Raw genomic sequence first — 19746 nt, forward strand, 5'->3', positions numbered from 1 at the left:
GTGATTGGAATAAATTATCGTCTATTACCTGGAAATTATTCTTAACTAAAAAACCGATTCCCCCACCGCCCTTTTTAAATTTTAGTCTACGGTTTTTACCAAATCATTTGTAACCTTTTACAACTGGTGTTTTACTGTTTTTTTTAGGAAGGTTTCAGTGCCTCCAAAAATGTCCAAATTTAGTTCCCTAAGCAAGGGGCTAAGCTCATGTTCTTCAGACTTCAACCCTCTGAAATTTACATATCCTAGCCGTAATTTTGAAGCAAGTGATTTTGATTTGTTGGCTTTTCGTCTTGTTTTTTAAACATTACATTACATTATTACATGTAAGATGGTCCTCGTCGCATCGACGGACGAACAACAGATGTGTGTACTGCTTTGAAAATATAGGATAAAGAACAACACACGATTATAAAGCCTAAAATTACTTCACATTACATACCAAATTTCCAAATTAGGTTTTCCGACTACGTGTACGGTGTCCAAATTAGGTTCTCAATATTTATAATCAACCGCCCTGCTTCACCTATGACCTTCAATCCCGAGATGCACTACGTCCAAAGATGCGCATGCCCAGATTACTTCGGGAATACTCTGTCGGCATGATATAATATTTCTATTTCATCGATTCTGTAGTTCGGATATAACGGGTATGTTATTATTTGCTTTATATATTGTTATTTTAAATATGAGTTATTCAAGAGTTATGTACTTTCCCTGTGGTTTACTCGACTTTATCCCGGAGGACGACCAAAAGTGACCTCCATGGTAATATTGTGATCATAATTGTCTGATCACTCCCTGTGGTTAGCCCTGTGTGTACGGGGACGCGTTCGGTTGATAGTAGACTGTCGACAGTCCCTCTGGCCTTACGTGTGTGTGTTTTTTTTTTATTAATATTAATATTAATCAAACGCCGTAGGCGTTTGCGAAATGCCGAAGACATTTCAAGCGAGGGCCGTAAGGCCCGAGAGACTGTTATAGCCTGCTGCGCCACCACTCGCCACTGTAGAGAAATTCTCCTGTAGCGTACCATCATGATTGACAGGCAGAGTGATGTCATAAAAATGCTAACCAATCACAAGTCACGCAGTCCCAGGTCAACAGGAAGTAAAAAAAATTGAGCCACCAGACGACGCAATAGTTTATAAACTTCGTTCAGTGCACTGCTTTGAAGATGGCTTGTGACGATGCAGTTTCGCTGGCGTTGAAGAAACTTGGGTATGAAAGTATTCGACCAATCCAGCGACAAGTCATTGATGGCTATTTGCAGAAGAAAGATGTTTTTCTCACAGCGCCGACTGGCAGTGGCAAGTCGCTGACTTATGAAATGGCGCCATTCCTGCTGGACAGTATCGGTGACTTTGCCGACGAACCATCATCGCCACTGGTCGCCCTGATGCAAGAACAGGTAGCCCGACTCACGAAAATCGGGGTACATCATGAGACACCAATGCGCTCTTCCTTTGTTTAAAATTAGATAACTCGCGTTCGCAACTTGTAGTTCTGGATAATACTTGGCAGAAAACGATCTATACTCGGCGAGACGATCAAAGTCATGCGTGACATAAAAAAACCCCGCGATTTGACCTTTGCATAACAGTTTAACTCCGCCCATATGCAAATTATTACTACGTCATCGAGATGCATGCATAATTAATAGCAAGGCCAGTTCTGCAGGCTATAACAGTCTCTCGGGCCTTACGGCCCTCGCTTGAAATGCCTTCGGCATTTCGCAAACGCCTACGGCGTTTGATTAATATTAATAATAAAAAAAAACACACACACACGTAAGGCCAGAGGGACTGTCGACAGTCTAGGTTGATAGATGTCCCCACCACAGCCCTGCGTACCCCGGGGAGAGGATCACTCTATATGCCATTACTACCCCATGTGCGTTCCAAATTTAGCGGGCAAAGGGGTTTTTCACCTTTTAAAGCGAGCCCGCGCGGGAGGCAAATAGGCCCCCTTTAAAATTCTAATGTCTGCAATATGCCTCCAGGAATAAACTCACAGGGTTGCTGTGCCCGCTGTAGGTCCCCTCTTGCAACAACCACTCCCATACACCACCCTAGGCCATAGCTTGTTTGAGTTGATCATGGTTTGGCAATGTGCTGCCAGCCCTAGGGGCCTATTATTTTTTAGGAAGAACGCACATGGTGTAAGGTTTTAATATAGAGTAACCCCCCCACCCCCCCCCCCCCCGGCTGCGTACCTCCATAGACAAAGTCCGGGAGTTAAAAATAAGTAGTTTCCCAGCCAAAATCAATTGAAATGACGATAGTTATCGGTAATAACCATTACAAAGTTATCTGAAACTGAAATGTCTTTAAAAAGCGACTAGTAAAGACAGACAAAACGTAAACGCGTAGGTACCGGAGGAAGATTCACAGTCAATTCGTCCCAATTCACTTTTGTCCCAACACATTCGTCCCGCAAGTCGATTCGTCACAATTCACATTCGTCCCACGAGTCGATTCGTCCCATTTCACATTCGTCCCAATTCACATTCGTCCATTTTTATATATTAAGGGACAAATTTTGTCCGGTGTTGTCGTTGTTGTTGTTGTCATTGTCGTCGTCGTTAACCCTTTTCCGGTCAGGGGAGTTTCACGCTATCAGGTTAAGTCGTTGAAAAACGGTCATGATTCAATGCACTCCAGTAGCCAGCATCTGAGCATGCTATCCTGCCAGACATTTTTGCAAAAATAGGCCGTAGTTAACAGACTGTATCGACCACAGTTTTCACATTTTTTGCAATCTGTTTGCATACACACTTCATTACCACCATGGACAACAATTTCTCGTATAAAAAAAATCACCGTTTTATTTCAATACACATTTTTTACTGTCGTTAAGTAACGATGTTTTGCCCTTTGTACAGTCTCAATAAACACGTGTTAAACATTGAAATAAATATTGCTTAATTGAAAACACATTACAAGCAAGTACAAGGTCACTACATGAATGCAAGTTCGAAGTAAGAAGAAAAAAAACGCGTGAGTATGGGGATATTTGGGACATGTACGGGGGAAAACGTGTTTGACGTACTCGACCCGTTAGCGTACATTTCAAATTGCAACGTATATTCAACGACTTGAACTACATGTGTAACATATTACAACGTACTTTCCGTGACTTAACTGATGTTATATTCAAGCTCTAACGTATATTAACCGACTTGACCGTATGAGTAAGTCCACACTTACAACGTATATTTAACGACTCAAACTGAGACTGAAACGAACGAGTACGTAACTGCAACGACTTGATCGGGGTTACCTTCACACGGTAACGTATATTCACCGACATGACCACATTAACCAACTAAATATTTCAACGTATATTTAACGACTTGAAATAAAACGAACTAGCGAGAACGTAACTGCAGGGACTTGGCGTGTATATATACTCACGCAGAAACGTATTTCCACCGACTAGACCCGATGAACTATCCTGACATTAAAACGTATAAATACCGACTGAGCATGAAACTAAATTAACGATAACGTATTTTCACCAACTCAAACTATTGTACAGTTCGTGACGCTGTAATAAGTCCCAAATTTATTTGTTGTACGCCTTTCTTAGTCGTCCACCCCGGCGGGCTGCTCCCATGCGTCTGCCTGATGTCGAGGGCTGCTCTTCTGTACTTCGTGTTTGTGTTCCCACGGTGCGTTTTCCCCTCAGTGCCATGTTGTGATGAAAAGCAGCGAAACATTCGCCCGCGTGAAGGTGAACTTTACAAATTGGGCATCCTTTTGATGTTTCTGATAATCGGCCACTCGCAGTTTTTCTCCCGTCCTTGCTGCACTGCTTACACGATTTTTGACGCCCGGATAGTCTGCATATTTCGTGCGAATCCATGTTTTCACTACGAATAAATGACGTGTTACTTGGAAGAGAGCCAACTTCTCTTATGGATTTTTGAATTCTACTCGAGTGTCCACCAATCAGTTGTTTACCTGTGCGGATATTGAAGAATTTGTGCGTTACTTTAGTCGTGCGATTCAATGCCTTGAAACATTCATAAGCATTGACCAATGCAACATCTATGAGGTAACAGGCCATGTAGATCCACCAACGATTGTTTTTTCTGCCCGTGTGATAGTATTTTCGCCTTTGGTTAGAACGATCCACGCCACCCATGTGATGTCTGTAACATTGTAACGATACAGGCACGTGTCTCTCGTCATCTACTGCTTCTGCCGACGTAGCCAGTGGGGGATAGACTGTATTTAAAATCAATATTTGCGCGCTGTCATCCTGGTATGCAGTAATATTGATAGTGTCGTCCGGTCTAGTTGCTGCTTTCATTTCACCAATTTTCAATTTCAGCTTCTTGCTTTTCCCTTCAGGAATTAATTGCGGCGGCATGGTTTTCCGATTTCGTCTGCTAAAACTACCGACCATGTACACTTTCTTGTCTTGTAATTCAAGGGCTGTGTTAACTGACGTAAAAAGCGAATCACAGAAAAGAATATGGTTTTTTTCTGTGAAGGGCTGTAGCAACCGGTGTGTTGTCTTCTTGATTGTCCCAGTTTCTTTCTTTCTCCCCTCAATTGTAGTTTTATATTTCACCCCCAAATATGGTTCAAAGTTTGCAATGTAAGACGTTGTCGAGTCGCACACCTGCCATATTTTGAAGCCATCACGGTCGGGTTTGTGGGGCAATCTCTGCTTAAACTTGGACCGTCCCTTGAATCTAATCATACCCTCATCAATCGAAATTTCCTGTCCCATCTGGTAGTATCGCCGACAATTTTCGAGTACGGGTTTCAGCCACGGGTTGATTTTATACAACGGGTCGGCCTCTGATCGTTGACGGCGACGTTCAATGTCAGGATCCCGCCGTGGGTCATTTACTGGATCAGCTAAATGAAAATAACGCATTAGCATTTGAAATCTGGCCCGAGTCATTACTGATGCAATTCCCATGTTCTGCAGAAAGGGGTCACTCGACCAATAATCGTCGATTGCTGATTTGTGATCAACACCCATACATATCATCACACCAAAGAATGCTTGCATTTCAATGAAATTTGTATTACGCCAGCGGGCATTTAATTTTTTTGCAATGCATTTTTGATGATATTTGGCGTATTTATTAGTCTCGGTAGAAGCCAGTTCTATCAGTTCTGGTGGGATAAATTTGTAGAAATATTCCACCTCACGAGCATATGAAGGCAGTTCGAAAGTTGGTCCAGGTTCGGGTTCAAAAACTGGAATAGTAAATATATCGCCGTCTTCCTCCGTGGCCATTCTCCATTCACCAGTGCCGGAGGCAACATAATCGAATGTAGCACCAATTTCTGTGTCGGATTCAATTTCAATGTCGCTATCGAGTACAGGTGGGTAACGTTGCTCTAAAAAATCGTCATTCTCAGCACGATCTTCATCGATTTCTGAATCTGTATCGTCGTCAGTTGCAACTATGAAATCATCTGGTATTTTGTGTCGTAGCTCACCCGTTTTTTCGTCCAATACAAGTTCATCATCACGCGTGTCCATTGGCGATGCGTGTGCATACACAACACGTTTTTTAATAGTTTGTTTTTCGGGGAAACTCGCAAGTGTTGATTGTTCTGTACCGCATACATTTTCTTGTACCATTTCTTTGGTGACATCGACGTGTTGTTGCGTACTCGCTGGGTCGATATGTTCAGGCCCCTGCTTTTCTGCGTTGGCAGTTGTGGCGGATGTCGACGGTTCCGAATCGCAAACATTGTCTTGCAAAAATTGTATCACATCTTCGACGGCACGTTGTATTTCAGCGTGACCAACTTCCGTTTCTTCGGCATCTGCTTTGTCGGCAGCTGGCGATTCAACCACTTTACGGTTCGTCTTCGATTTACGTTTGCCTCCTGGTTTGCCCCTGCAGTCCTTCAAACGGTTTTCTTCTGTAATCGCATGTTCATTGACAGAGGAGACAGTCTCCGACTTGCGTTTGTTCTTATTCTTTTTACGTCTTTTCTTGAGTGGACTATTATCACTGGTGTCCGTGGTACGCTCGGCTGGTAACTCACCGACGTCAAATGTTTCCTTTGCTTTGGATTTCTTTCTTTTTCCACGCTTTGCTGGTGAAAAATCTGTCGTGTCAATGTCAAACTTATCACTCCCCGTGCCACTGCACGATTGACGCGTTTTCTTCAGTTTCCTTCTTGCCTTCATAAAACACTTTCTATCTGTATAGGACGGCATATTAACGTATGTGTCGGAAAGGAGGCACACAGCGAGTCTGGGCTTTATCTCACTTTCTTCGGCCATATTTATACTGAACGACCAGATGTCCACAAGACTGCATCTCCCCACAATTTGAATATTTATTGTTATGTAAATAAATATGTTATTTTTTCGAACACAGATTGGTTACAATTTGCATACACATAAAATTGCATATGCTAGCTCAGACGGTGAAATCACGTGGACTTTAATATTTCCCACCAGCTGTCCCGGTCATTTTACGTTGGTGATTGCCGACATTCCAAGCTCAGCCGTTGGAATCCGTTATGCTATTCATTCTAAGTGCCGGGACTATTTGCCAAGCTGGTCAAAATACGTTACTACCGTTATAACCGTGAATCGTGTCGTTCAAATACGGTTGTAATGCTGCAGTTTGCAATGTGGTCAAGGCGGTTTTTTTACGTCGTCGCAAACGTCGCGTTGTGACGGTAAAATAGTGAAATGAGCAGACAAGAGTATAGAATTACATTCTTTATTACTTGGTTAATTTATTTGACTTGGCGTAATCGAAAACAAATTCTCTCCCTCCATAATTTCGCAAGTGTAAAATATCAGGTTCCGTACAACGTATTATAAACGCTTGACCGTCTGAGCAACCTAAATAACAGGCCGTTTTTCAACGACTTAACCAGTTAGCTAGCTGGAGTGGGAAATTCTAGCATACCCATATTGACGGCGGTTTTTCACCGACTTGACCGGAAAAGGGTTAATAATTGTTATTGTGTGCATAATAACTTTACTAATTCTATTCCAAACTTTATCAAACTTGGTCACCTTATTCATCAGTATAAAGTCTTCCCTGAGTTTGAACAACAGGTGTTCTGTATGAAGATATCATGCAAAAATTGAGAAAATCTGATAAAATATTTTGACTGTTTCTACTTGACTGATCACTGGTGATACACATCAAAGGTCACTGATCTCAGTGGAAATATGCATTGTTGTATGTGTTCAATGAAGCAAATGATTTATCTTGTAATAATATCCTTGGTAATGTATCTCAGAATCCCATACTGGGTTTCAAAACCAACTCATGGAGAGATTGCACAGTCTGATACACATTTTTAAACCTACCAATAAAATCTTTGCAGAAAACAAGATGTCAGAAAATCAATATAAGCACTCCTATGAACTGGGTGCCTAACTTTGATCAAGATCTGAAGCTAATAGAAAATCTGTTTAGTTCAAAGTTATCAAATCAAAAACAATACATAAAAAATACATTAAAAGCAAAACATTTCATCCACATTTTAAAAAGAAAATTATTCTAAAATATATGTATTCTGTATTTGACAAACAGTTCATTCGACAAATAAAAACTCACAGGAATATGTTTCAGCTATTAGAACAGAATGATAGTTTTCATAATACTAGTTTAAAAACGCACTTCAAAGATTGCAGTGTTTGAAGATGTAGATTCTCAGGAGGCAACAGTACTGTTGACTTCTCCCTCCACTGGACACCAACTATTTAAGTTGATTTGCATACAAAGCAGAGCTTGCAACATGATAGCTATTCATAAAGGGTGTTTTTTTTTACTTTTCATATAATACAGTAGTCACACAATGAGGCAGTTCATATTTGTCTCAGTGAATCATTCATTTTTGACAGACACCTGTACAAAATACTTGGACTAAAACTAGCTAAATTTTTCTGTTATCTTGCATGTTTTATGAATCTATTCACATCTAAATGCAGCACTTTTTTTTGCAAAATGCTCGTCATTAGAATCTACATTTTGTACGAAATTTGTTATGTTGTTGGACATATACTCCAAATATGAGCAAGACTAGATGTAATGATTGTGGTTCAACTACTGATGTCACTTTTAGTCAAGGCGACCTGGATTTATGTCCTGACTGCAATCAAAAACGGTTTGGTCGGCATGCACGAATGGATAATAGCTTGACAATGACAATGGCTACGTAGGCTCTACGTACCATAACCGTAAGTCACAAAATAATGAAGCATCTCTCACATCTGCTCCAATCATTAGCGAAATGCTGTGTTTTATTGTAAACAAGATGGATGTTCTTGCTATGGATATTATTACTAAACTGTGCACTGATTTCTATACGGACTCGGAAATAGAGTACGCCTAAGGTGTTATTGTTTGATCTGTGTGGTGATCATAGCTCAAAACGTCTGATTCGCAGACAAGGGCATAACAAATCTGTGAATAATGTACAAGATATTTTGGTTCTGTTGCAAGAGATCGACCCGGATTATATTCCGTGTTTTGTAGCTAAAGACCTGTCGCGGCTACCACCTGTAGATTATAATCATGTTGACCTATCATTACTATTAAAAGATAACACTCAATCTAAACATGACATTGAAGCATTGAAAGAAGGTTTGAATTCCATGTCTAAATTGCATGGGAATATATTTGACGAACTTCGTGCAATCAAAGAAAAACTATTGGTTAAAGCTGTCACAACGACACTGAATTACCTGTCGCGAATTCTCAAATTAATGAGGTATGAAGCCAAAGTAGTGGTGTGCAAGTGACCAATAATGAAAGCGAATGTGTCATAATCACAGATGTTGATGGTGCTGTCGCTAAGGAAGCTACAGGCGTAACAAATGTGGATGGTTTCACTACGGTACGAAATAAACGTCGTGAAAAGCGTAGACTCCAAAGTTATGCGGACGTGGTTGAATTTGGAACTAATGGTTGCTATGAGTCCGATCTGTTACGAAAACTAACTCCTAGTGAAAATCGTGAAAGTGTTACCAAGAACCCCAGTCATCCACGTAATCGTTATGCTGTTAAAGGTTCTCAGAAATCGCGTAATTTTCTCATTGGCAGACGTAAGACCGATCATGGTACATGTATACCAGTTGTACAGAGGCGTATGAGCGCCTTTATAAGCAGACTACGGTAGGTCCTGACACTACTATTGATATGCTGAAAAGCTATATTAAGAATTCTATGAATATTACCGACATCTGTTGTGAACGCCTCGATACAAGGTACATGTTTAATACGTACTCGTCATTTTGTGTGTCAACAACTGAAACACACTTTCTATCACTCATGATAGAAAATTTGTTCAACGTCGTAATTAATATAATACAATGTCTACGATTAATATTGTATCCTATAATTGTAGATCAGTTAAATCTACTGCGCCTACTGTTAATAGATTATGTGAAAGTCATGACATTTGTCTCTTACAAGAACACTGGCTATTACATGAAGATTTGGCTTATTTATCATCAATTCATACAGATTTCCATGCTTATGGTGTGTCGGCAGTAGATGCTGGGTCTGGACTACTTTCCGGCCGCCCATATGGCGGAACTGCTATCTTATGGAGGAAATCGCTTGAGGACTCGATTAAAATAAAGTCTTTTAATGATTCTAGACTTCTCGGTGCTGAGCTTGTACTTGAATGTGTTCAGCTTTTCATTCTATGTGTATACCTTCCAATTAACTGCAGTGACAATTTTGACGAGTTCACTGGTTACCTTGGAAAAATTAATGTCATTGTCCAGGAACAAAACGCATCCAATGTATTTATTATGGGAGACTGGAATGCGGACATGAAATCCCAATTTGGCAAGGAGCTTAAGGAACAGTGTATTAATACTAACTTCATTTTATCAGATATTGAATTTATTGGTCAATCTGATAATAATTTTACATATATTAGTGATGCACATCAAACTACATCATGGCTGGACCATTGTGTCTCAACGATTAATGCGCATTGCTCCATTGTAGATATAAATATTTTATATGATCATATTGCTTCGGACCATTTACCATTATCTGTGACTTGCCAAATCGATAAGTTGGTCGCCACTGAGAGAGAACCCTCCTACGATCCAAATTCCACTACGTATGCGCCAATTAATAGGTCGAAAGTACCAACGGCGAAGCTTACTAAATTCTCTGAGCTCACTGTTAGGTATTTAAAAAATATAGTTATTCCTGTTGACGCTATTATTTGTGAATCACAAAACTGTACACATGACGAACATAATACTATGATAAGTCAATATTATGACGAAATCGTTGATGCACTTACAAATGCTTCAGGTGCAGCATTTGGAGTTCAAACCCTCTTTGGATATACAATATGATTGCGGGATGGAACGAGCTAGTCAAGGATGCTCACGGCGTTGCCCGTGGTTACTTTTTGGAGTGGCGTAACTTGGGCAGTCCAAGACGAGGTGTGTCATATCACTTGATGCGTACTTCTAGAATGAAATTTAAGCATGCCCTACGGATATGCAAAAATAATCAGGCTAAGTGTAAAGCTGACAAACTCGCTGAAGCATTGCTAAATAAAAATCATCGTATGTTTTGGAAAAAAGGTACTGCGTCCACTAAGTCTCCACTTTCAGCTACTGTTAATGGCTCGTGGGCAACATTGCTAATACGTGGGCTAATCATTTTGAAGCCCTTCTTAACTCTGTTTCTGATGTTAAACTTCGCAGTAAAGTGTACGATTATGTTAATGGTTCTACAGAAAGTACACCATATGTCTCGAAGGAGGAAATTTCTAGTATCGTGCACTACTTAGATTTGGGTAAATCATGTGGTTCGGATTGTCTTAGTGCCGGGCATTTTAAATTTGCTGGTCCTGCACTTAATCTGCACCTAGCCATGTGTATTTCTGCAATGTTTTGTCATGGCTCTGTTCCGGATAACATGATAAAAGTTGTTATTGTGCCACTAATTAAGAATAAAGCTGGTGATGTGACTAGTTTAGATAATTATCGCCCGATTGCGATAACCACCATCATCTCCAAAATTGTTGAGCATATAATGATGTCTAGATGCCAGGAGTTTATTCTTTTAACTGACAATCAGTTAGGATTTAGGAAAAAACATTCAACGGATCTGTGTGTATTTCTATTAAAAGAAGCAATACGTCATTATAATTCGCTCGGTAGTCACGTGTTTGTCTGTTTCCTTGACGTTTCAAAGGCATTTGACAGAGTCAATCACTGGACGCTATTTTACAAATTGACTGAACGTAATGTACCTATATATATAGTTCGCTTTTTAATGAATTGGTATCAACATCAAAAATATTGTGTTAAATGGGGGAATGCTATATCCCGTTTATTCTGTGTATCTAACGGAGTACGCCAAGGCGGTGTTATGTCCCCTATGTTATTTAATGTATATATTAATAATCTGAATATCCAACTGAATGACACTCCGAGTGGGTGTCTAGTTGGTGATAAGTTGTTCAACAATCTCAGTTATGCTGATGATATGTGTGTGCTATCGCCCTCTATTAAGGGGTTAAGACGACTTTTGGAAATATGTGGTCGCTTTGCGTATGATCATATCACATATAATGTCACTAAATCTAAATGTATGTGTTTTTATAGTCGACACAGTGTTTTCAAAATACCACCAGTATATTTGTCGGGACAGCCAATGGAACTTGTTGACCAATTTACATATCTTGGTCACAAGCTTACTAGTGATTTGAAGGATAACACTGATATGGATCATCAGAAACGTCTATTTTGCATCAGGGCTAATCTTCTATTACGGAAATTTTCAAAATGTAGCTATGAGGTCAAACTTTTGTTATTTAAAACTTTTTGTTATAACTTTTTCTGCTGTCAACTATGGTGCTCCTTTCAGAAGTCGAACCTTAATGCTTTGCGTGTATTTTATAATAACTTGTTTCGCCGCTTTTTTCATTACCCACGTGATTATAGTGTAAATCACATGTTTGTATACAATCATGTCAAGTCTTTCTATGAAATTTTTAGAAATCTTGTATTTAAATTTAGAGAGCATATATACACCTCTGATAACAGTCTTTTGGTGAGCTTATGTAACTCTGATGTCCGTTGGAAGTCTGCCTTGTTCCAGCATTGGAATAATACTTTGTACTATTATTGTTGCCATAAGTACACTGACCTATATACATATATTTTTTGTTCATTTATTTATTTATTTTTCATACTAGCTTTATATGGACTTTCAAATGATTGACAGTCTGAAATAAATAAAGATAAAAAAAGATAGATTAACAAATAACTCTACGTTGCACGTAAGATGTATTTGTATTTTTTTTAACTAATAACTCAATTACGCATGCCAGTGCATGACGTGTCAGTGTTCTCCACAATCCAAAATAGCTGGTGGGTGGCCTAATTAGCATAAATTTGCATATTAATTTGCATGTCATTTACATACATCTTTCTAGCATTTATGTCATGAAATGCAATACACACTAAGTTATTTACTATTCTCTTTTTAATTTAATTGAAACATGTTACAATTTTTTGAAATACAAACAGATTGGTCACTATTAATATTTACGAAATGCAAAAAGTTTGAAATCGGTGATTTATATGTTCGCAAATTATTCTGCGTTCAAGAAATGCAATTCGAGTAACCAAGAGCAAGTACGAGTTATAATGTAGAAAATATACAGGGTGATTTGTACCCGACGCCAAAACGGACGATTTGTCAAAATAAAACTCATAACATTTTTTATTTGTGGCATCAGTACTCACCCGTGCCGACAAACGGTAAGATGCATTTACGCATGTACGGTCACGATATGTTGAGTTTTCACACGTTGTTTTGGGATTCAAGAAAAATGCTGGCAATCGGCAAAATAAAAGAATCTGCTATGTTCTCGAAAGATTAGACATAAAAAATGGATAAATGAAAAAAAAGTATGTGGAAAAGATAATTAAAATATTATTCAATTACAAATACTCGCGGTAAACTAATCCGGCAGCCATGTTTGATGTTTATTACCGCTTTCCGAATTCAGTACACGAACACCCAGAATGTGCTGCTCCGCTATGCAACTTAGATACTAAATCGTTACAGCGCCAACACCGGTGGGTGATCGACGGTCGTTGAATGGGGTAGGCCAAAAGGTCACCAGTTTGCCTTCTCCATGCTGTTTTCACGATGAAAATCGAGCGAACGTTGTAAATACGGCTAGAATTTTAATTTTTGTTCAAGTTTACATGCAATATGCTAATATATTTGTTTATTTTCTGTGCATATACATTTCGTTCGTATTTAATTCTTTCTTTCGTGATTGGAAGACGATTATTAAAAATACAGCTGTAAATTGAAACCACTGTAGTTGCGTATCGTGAGTAATAAGTGGCAACAATGTCGATGACAATGAATTCAGGCGATTGACACATTGCCATGAATACACTTGATAACTGCTTGCAGACTTCCAATGGACATTGTTTATGTTTGGACTCTTGAAACAATAGCAAAATAAAGGGTTGGGCAACTACTCTTTTGTTTAGGCTTGGAAAGAACAATGCAAGCTTTTTACAAATAATTTCAGCTGGATGTACGTTGGTGGGCGGGTGTTGAGAGTTACTAGGCGGCCGTAAAACTTGATAGGCGGGCCGCCCACCTAAAACCCCTTGTGGAGAACACTGCGTGTACGTGAACAGTTCATTGTTTGGATGTGTTTGTGCTTATTTGGCGAGTTAATAGTGGGCTAACATTAAATCTGACGAATCGACTTGTGGGATGAAGCGACTTTGGGACGAATCAACTTGTGGGACGAATCGACTTTGGGACGAATTAACTTGTGGGACGAATCGACTTGGGACGAATGTGATTTGAGACGAATCGACCGTCCTCCCCTGGAGGAATTATCCACCAAACGCCGCCATTTTTAATTTCATTCACGCAAGAGAATGTGTTTTTTTTTAGGGCAAAGTAGCCGATTTCATTCACAGTTGGACTCCGAACTGAGAGTTCTGGATATATCTGGTGATCAATCATCATTTTTGGTACCTGGGCATGTTATTTCATTAAAAAAATGATATTTTTTAAAGTCCCGGTCTTTGTCTATGGACGTACGCAGGGCTGTGGTGGGGAACTCTATCAACCGAACGCGTCCCCGTACACACAGCACTGTACGCGGGGCTATCCCTGTGGTCTGCTGAATCAGTTTCCGCTGGAGGTTAACTTTTGAAACCATGCGTTAGGGGTCACCAAAGGTCATTGCATAACATTTCCAGGGAAAAGCATATTTTTCTATAAGTTTTACCTTCTATACCACAAGTTTCATAACATATCACCCATATGCACATTTGACACATAAATTATGGTGTCAGTAATATTATTTTAAGTTTCAGAATTGTACAGTGTTATATAGCCTGACAGGGTCGCGTAAGTTGCACCCTCCACGATGCTCGATCAAACCATTGAGGTAGAGAAGAGACCTACCTCCATGATCAAACCTAGCCCTGAGTACAGTCCTGTAGGTTGGCCTCCTTCTGCTGATCATTCAGTCCCCACAGTCCTGAGAAGTTGCATAGACTGGGAGTACGATACTACTGTGAAGGAATGTATAGGGTGATTTGAGAAGCATTCGGCTTTGCAGTTAAAAAATAAGTGATGGTTGTAGAACCATAACTGCCTCAGCTCAAAGATTGTTATGTAATACAGAGGAATGTGAAGGTAAATGTATTGTAGTTTACCTCTTTGTAATTTACAATATATATGCATTACCCTACACTGTGAAGGACAATATGGGAGTTGACTTAAATGACTGGTAGAAGCAAGGCTGGTCAAATTTTGCGAAAAAGTAGTTAGAATTTCCAGATACGCAATTGATACATTGTGGGATATCAAAATATGGGTGATAAAAAGCAAGTGATATTTCCAGAGATGTACCGTTAAAATCCTATTATAAACCACGGTTTATATTACAATGTATCAAATAAAAAATTCAACAGCTCAAGTTCGGAGTGCGGTGCGGTTTCTATTACGTACATATTGCAATCACTAAATGGGCGTGGTCATTTTTTCCCACATCACTTGCACAAAACAAACAATACACCGTACAATCTTTTGAATATAAGCGTAACTCCAATTTAGATGTCAGGGAAGAGTGGTAAGCGTCACGTCACGTCACAAAAAAACTGTTCACAGGAAAAAAAATACTCAGTATTTTTAGTGTAATATGCATTTATTATTTTAATTTTCTTCGTAACAGAAAGTATATTCTGACAGGAGTTTCATTTAAAAACAAGCACTAAAAAAGTATGGTACCGTGGGTATGGTAACACAATCCGGCCATGCTTCGGCTCACAAGTGAATAACTTGTTTTCAAAGTGTTATTACATGTATTACTCAGTTGTGATTATAATAACGCACGAAAAATAAATTCGTTGAATTGTTATCAAATGCAAGTAAAATTCAACTTAGTTTCACCGTAAGTAAATTATTTCGGTACCATATGTAAACGATCGATGCAATACGACATCCGCCACGTAGTTTGAATGCACACGAGACGTTACTTGACCAAATAGGTCAAGTCGCTAATTAACCAATCAAAATGCTGGATGGTGCCCACGTGTTCAAATTACCTTAGTCATTTGAATATGTTAATGACAGGTCACCGACTTCATGGTGAATGAAACCCGGAAGAGATTTACCGATAATGTCATGCGATTCTTTGGCTTTGATTTCTGTGGAAAAACGACATGACTTTTTTGTTTAAATTAAAAAATTAGTTGTTTTCGAAAGATAAACTGAGCATTGAAAAAGCATTTAACAGTTTTTCGGTGATAACAGCTCATTGTGGAAGACCTTCGACACGTGGACGTATTCATATTAAAGGAGTATTGACAAAAGTTGTCGCAAGAACAAATTTAAAGCAGTTTCACTGCGTGTTTGACATCCTAACACTACTGAACAATAAAGAGGTGTGAATATTTTTAGGCACGTTGTTGAAACAAATGAATAGGATTAGGAACAATGTACCAGCTGGTTGAAACAAAGTCGGTCACGGTCTTGTTGAATTGGGGGTGCGATTAGTAATAGGTACTTTTCATGTTTTCAATTTTTGTGGAGAACTCTTTAACACTGAAGCCGAAATCGGGGGTGCGGTTACTATTAGGTATGAAGCAAAGGATTGGCCTATTAATCCATGAAACATACTCACACATATCCGTACATATCCTGTGTGGACAAAGCTGTCTTACACACAAAACTGAAATTTAGAAAAACTATGAACAACTAAATAAGGAAAATATGTGATTTTCTGTACAGTTTCCAGAAACTTATTACAAGTCCCAGAAGTTCATACGAGTTGTCAAAACATAGAGTTTGGTGACAGTTGGGAATGATACCATACATGTAATTTAACAATTCCATGAGAACATCGCAATGTTCTTTTAACACATGAAACGGATGTGCATTGGTCAAATTTTGTATAGTTCCAATAGGCATACAAGCACCTGTATATATTTTGACAATAAACCCCTCATTCACATTGTGCAAATACAAACAAGACATTAAACCTTCTTGATAGTAACAAGTAAGTGTTGTATAAACCAGAATGAAAAGTCCGGAGTCACGGCAAATACTTCTAGTGAGTCACCCCTCTAAAATCGTCATTACTGTGCCAATGAGGTAAATGTCCCAATGTTGTTTTGTTTACCAGAAGGATTTCTTGTATTAATTTCCATTGCACAAAAAAGTAGCAAATACTGAAGCACAGAATTTGCCTGTTTTTTTCTCTCTGACCATTCACGCAAACTGCAAACGAAGTCTTTTACCTCATCCATAGTTGTTGACACTTTGCAACCACCTTGATGGATGTATTGTGACGTATTTTGACCCGGGATTCTGACCTTGCATTCTGGCTACATTTACTGCCCTTTCATACCACTTCAGTTCCCTTTCATTATTTCATCCAGATTCCACGATATATAATATTTAAAACTTCCGGAAACACAGATGCGATCGCCAGCATATCTACAAATAACCTCGCTCTCAGGAGCTGAGGAATAATAATGCCTTTATTGAAATCTTATCCTGTTCAGGATCTCGATTCTTAAAATACAATAAAGTTTCAGATACATACAAAATGGCAAGACAAAATGAAAACATAATAAAATAAAAACTGAGAACAAGGAATGGTTAGAAAAAAACAAAACAGAAAAATTATAAAGCAGCTGGTATTTTTTGTTTATGGGTGTCATTTCTTAAATTGAAGCACTCAAAGATATATTTTGCCAAATTAATTAGTGATTGTATATCTTTTGTTTTTAGAATGTCTACAGTGTTTTCAATATCAGATTTGTCAATTGTTGTAATAACATTTGTGGTATGGAGGAACTTGTTTTTTAAATCAGCTTAGAGAGAACATTTTAATAGAAAATGGCTTTCATCTTCTATTTGTTTTTCCTGACAGTAGTGGCATTTTCTCTCTTCTACTGTTTGGTTGATGTATCTTCCTGCCTCAATCTGCAATGTGTGCGAACTGATCCTTAGCTTAGTTAGAGCAGATCTGTGCGATGGGTTTTTTAGCTCCGCTGTCGACTTTGTCGAGCGGAGCTTATCATATGAGTGATTGTTCGTCGCCCGTTGTCGTCCGTGTCAATGTTTTACTTTTTCGACTTCTTCTTGAAAACTACAAGCCTGAATGCTTTGATACTTGGTGTATACAAATGTACGTACCATGGGTAGACATCTCTCAGATTTGTTCATTTCATGATCATATCTTCAATTCTCTAATTTTGGTGAATATTTTTGTCATTTTTGGTAAAAAGTGATATTTTCAACTTCTCGTTAAAAATCGCAAGTCCAATTCCTTTGATATTATATATATAGGTACTACATGTGGACCTCTCTCAGATTTGTTCATTTTGTAATGATATCTTCAATTCTCTAATTTTGGTGAATATTTTTGTCATTTTTGGTAAAAAGCGATATTTTCGACTTCTTGTTAAAAACCGCAAGTCAAATTGGTTTAATATCACATATATAGGTACTACATGTGGACCTCTCTCAGATTTGTTCATTTTGTAATGATATCTTTAATTCTCTAATTTTGCTTAATATTTTTGTTGTTTTTGGTAAAAAGTGAAATTTTCGACTTCTTGTTAAAAACCGTAAATCCAATTACTTTTATATTACATATATAGGTACTACATGTGGACCACTTACAGATTTGTTCATTTCATGATGATATCTTCAATTCTCTAATTTTGTTTAATATTTTTGTCATTTTGGGTAAAAAGTGATGTGCACCTCTTTCAGATTGTTAATTCCGTGGTGATATCTTCAATTATTTAATTTTGATGATTATTTTTGTCATTTTTGGTGAAAAGTGATATTTTTGAATTCTTGTTGAAAACAGCAAGTCCCATTGCTTTGATACTATACATATTGTTCATTTTCTAATGATATCTTCTGTTCTTTTATTGAAATGTGCATTGCTAACAGCAGAGCTATCTCAGCCGACAGGCTGCTTGTTTCCATCTTCCAGGTATTTTTCAAAATCGTAATTATGTTTTATCATTCTATAAATTCTTAACTTATTTTTGCGACTTTTACCTTTGTTATCATTCAGGCCTCGAAATCAACTTTTTTCCCTATTGTTCCAGAAGTGTTCCCAAAAATAAATTCCAATGGTCCCAAAGTGAGGATGGGAGGTCCCATTATAGGAAGCATATTACCGTAAAAACTCGATTAATTCACGGATTCTATTAGTTCGCGCACCCATTTTATTTTTGAACGCTAATTTTTAAATGTATCCTTTTAATTCGCGGCGTTCAAAAACATGTTTAAAATTGTATCCTATTAATTCACGGGCCAGAATAAAGTGGATAACTCAATATATATTGCTCGAAGACATTAAAAATATACATATAATTTTATGTTACATGTATCATTACTTAGTGTCGCCGCAATCGCAGATGATCTCCGTCATCACAGCCTTTCAGTTAGCAAGCAGTTTAGGTTCGGTAAAGATTTGACGTGAAAAAAATCATTCCCCCACGACACTACAGATGTTGGGCAAGATTATTACGTAGTCGATAAATATCCATCGGTCAGCACATCGATTACGAATTTCCGTGATGGAAAGCTTAGTACAGGGCTTTTTCGTCGCTGGTCCACAGGGTTGCATCATATACGTACGTCCATGGTTGCATCGACCATGTGCCCGCCATTATTCTATTACGTCATTTAAGTGAACCGCCCTATGGTGTGTAAATTGACATTTTTGATTGGTCGGGCGATTGACCTCGTGTCACATTTTCATTGTACCGGATTCGGTAAAAAAACACAGTGTTAAGCGGTCATGTACCTTCTATAAATCTAACCTTGCACACATAATCTTGTACTGATGTGTTTTTTGTCCAAGAAAGACGTTTCTTTTCATTTAACCCCCAGTTAACTCTTCGCGTCCATAGTATTTGTGAGAGTTAAAAGATTTTTCGAACAAATGACAAGTAACTATATTGATTTGCGTCAAGCTGGGTGGCCCGAATTTAAATATCAATGCATGAAATTAAATATCTGGATGTCATTGCCCAGTGCCGCACGTAATTCAAACGCGTGGTTATTAGAGTTCAGTCGAAATGTACGTGAAAATGCGATCTAAGTCCGCTGCCCAGAGTTTATTATATTATAGTAAAATTTAATTTGACGTATGGTATGTTTATGTTTGCGTAATTATTATGAATGCAACGCATTATCAAGTCGCTGATATTGAAATATTCATAGACCCA

The 19746-nt window shown here is 38.4% G+C and overlaps 1 protein-coding gene across 1 annotated transcript in view; it reads left to right on the top strand.

Annotated features, from left to right (window-relative positions):
* The first annotated feature begins 535 nt into the window (after positions 1 to 535).
* The window catches only part of LOC100372451 (small ribosomal subunit protein mS33-like), a 30278-nt gene continuing 11067 nt past the window's right edge, over positions 536 to 19746 (top strand). The window contains exon 1 of the mRNA XM_002730431.4: positions 536 to 650. The gene's annotated coding sequence lies outside the window, so the exon portion shown is untranslated. The remainder of the gene's footprint in view (positions 651 to 19746) is intronic.

Source organism: Saccoglossus kowalevskii, chromosome 3 (assembly GCF_978046115.1).
Source record: "Saccoglossus kowalevskii chromosome 3, keSacKowa6.1, whole genome shotgun sequence".
NCBI lineage: Eukaryota > Metazoa > Hemichordata > Enteropneusta > Harrimaniidae > Saccoglossus > Saccoglossus kowalevskii.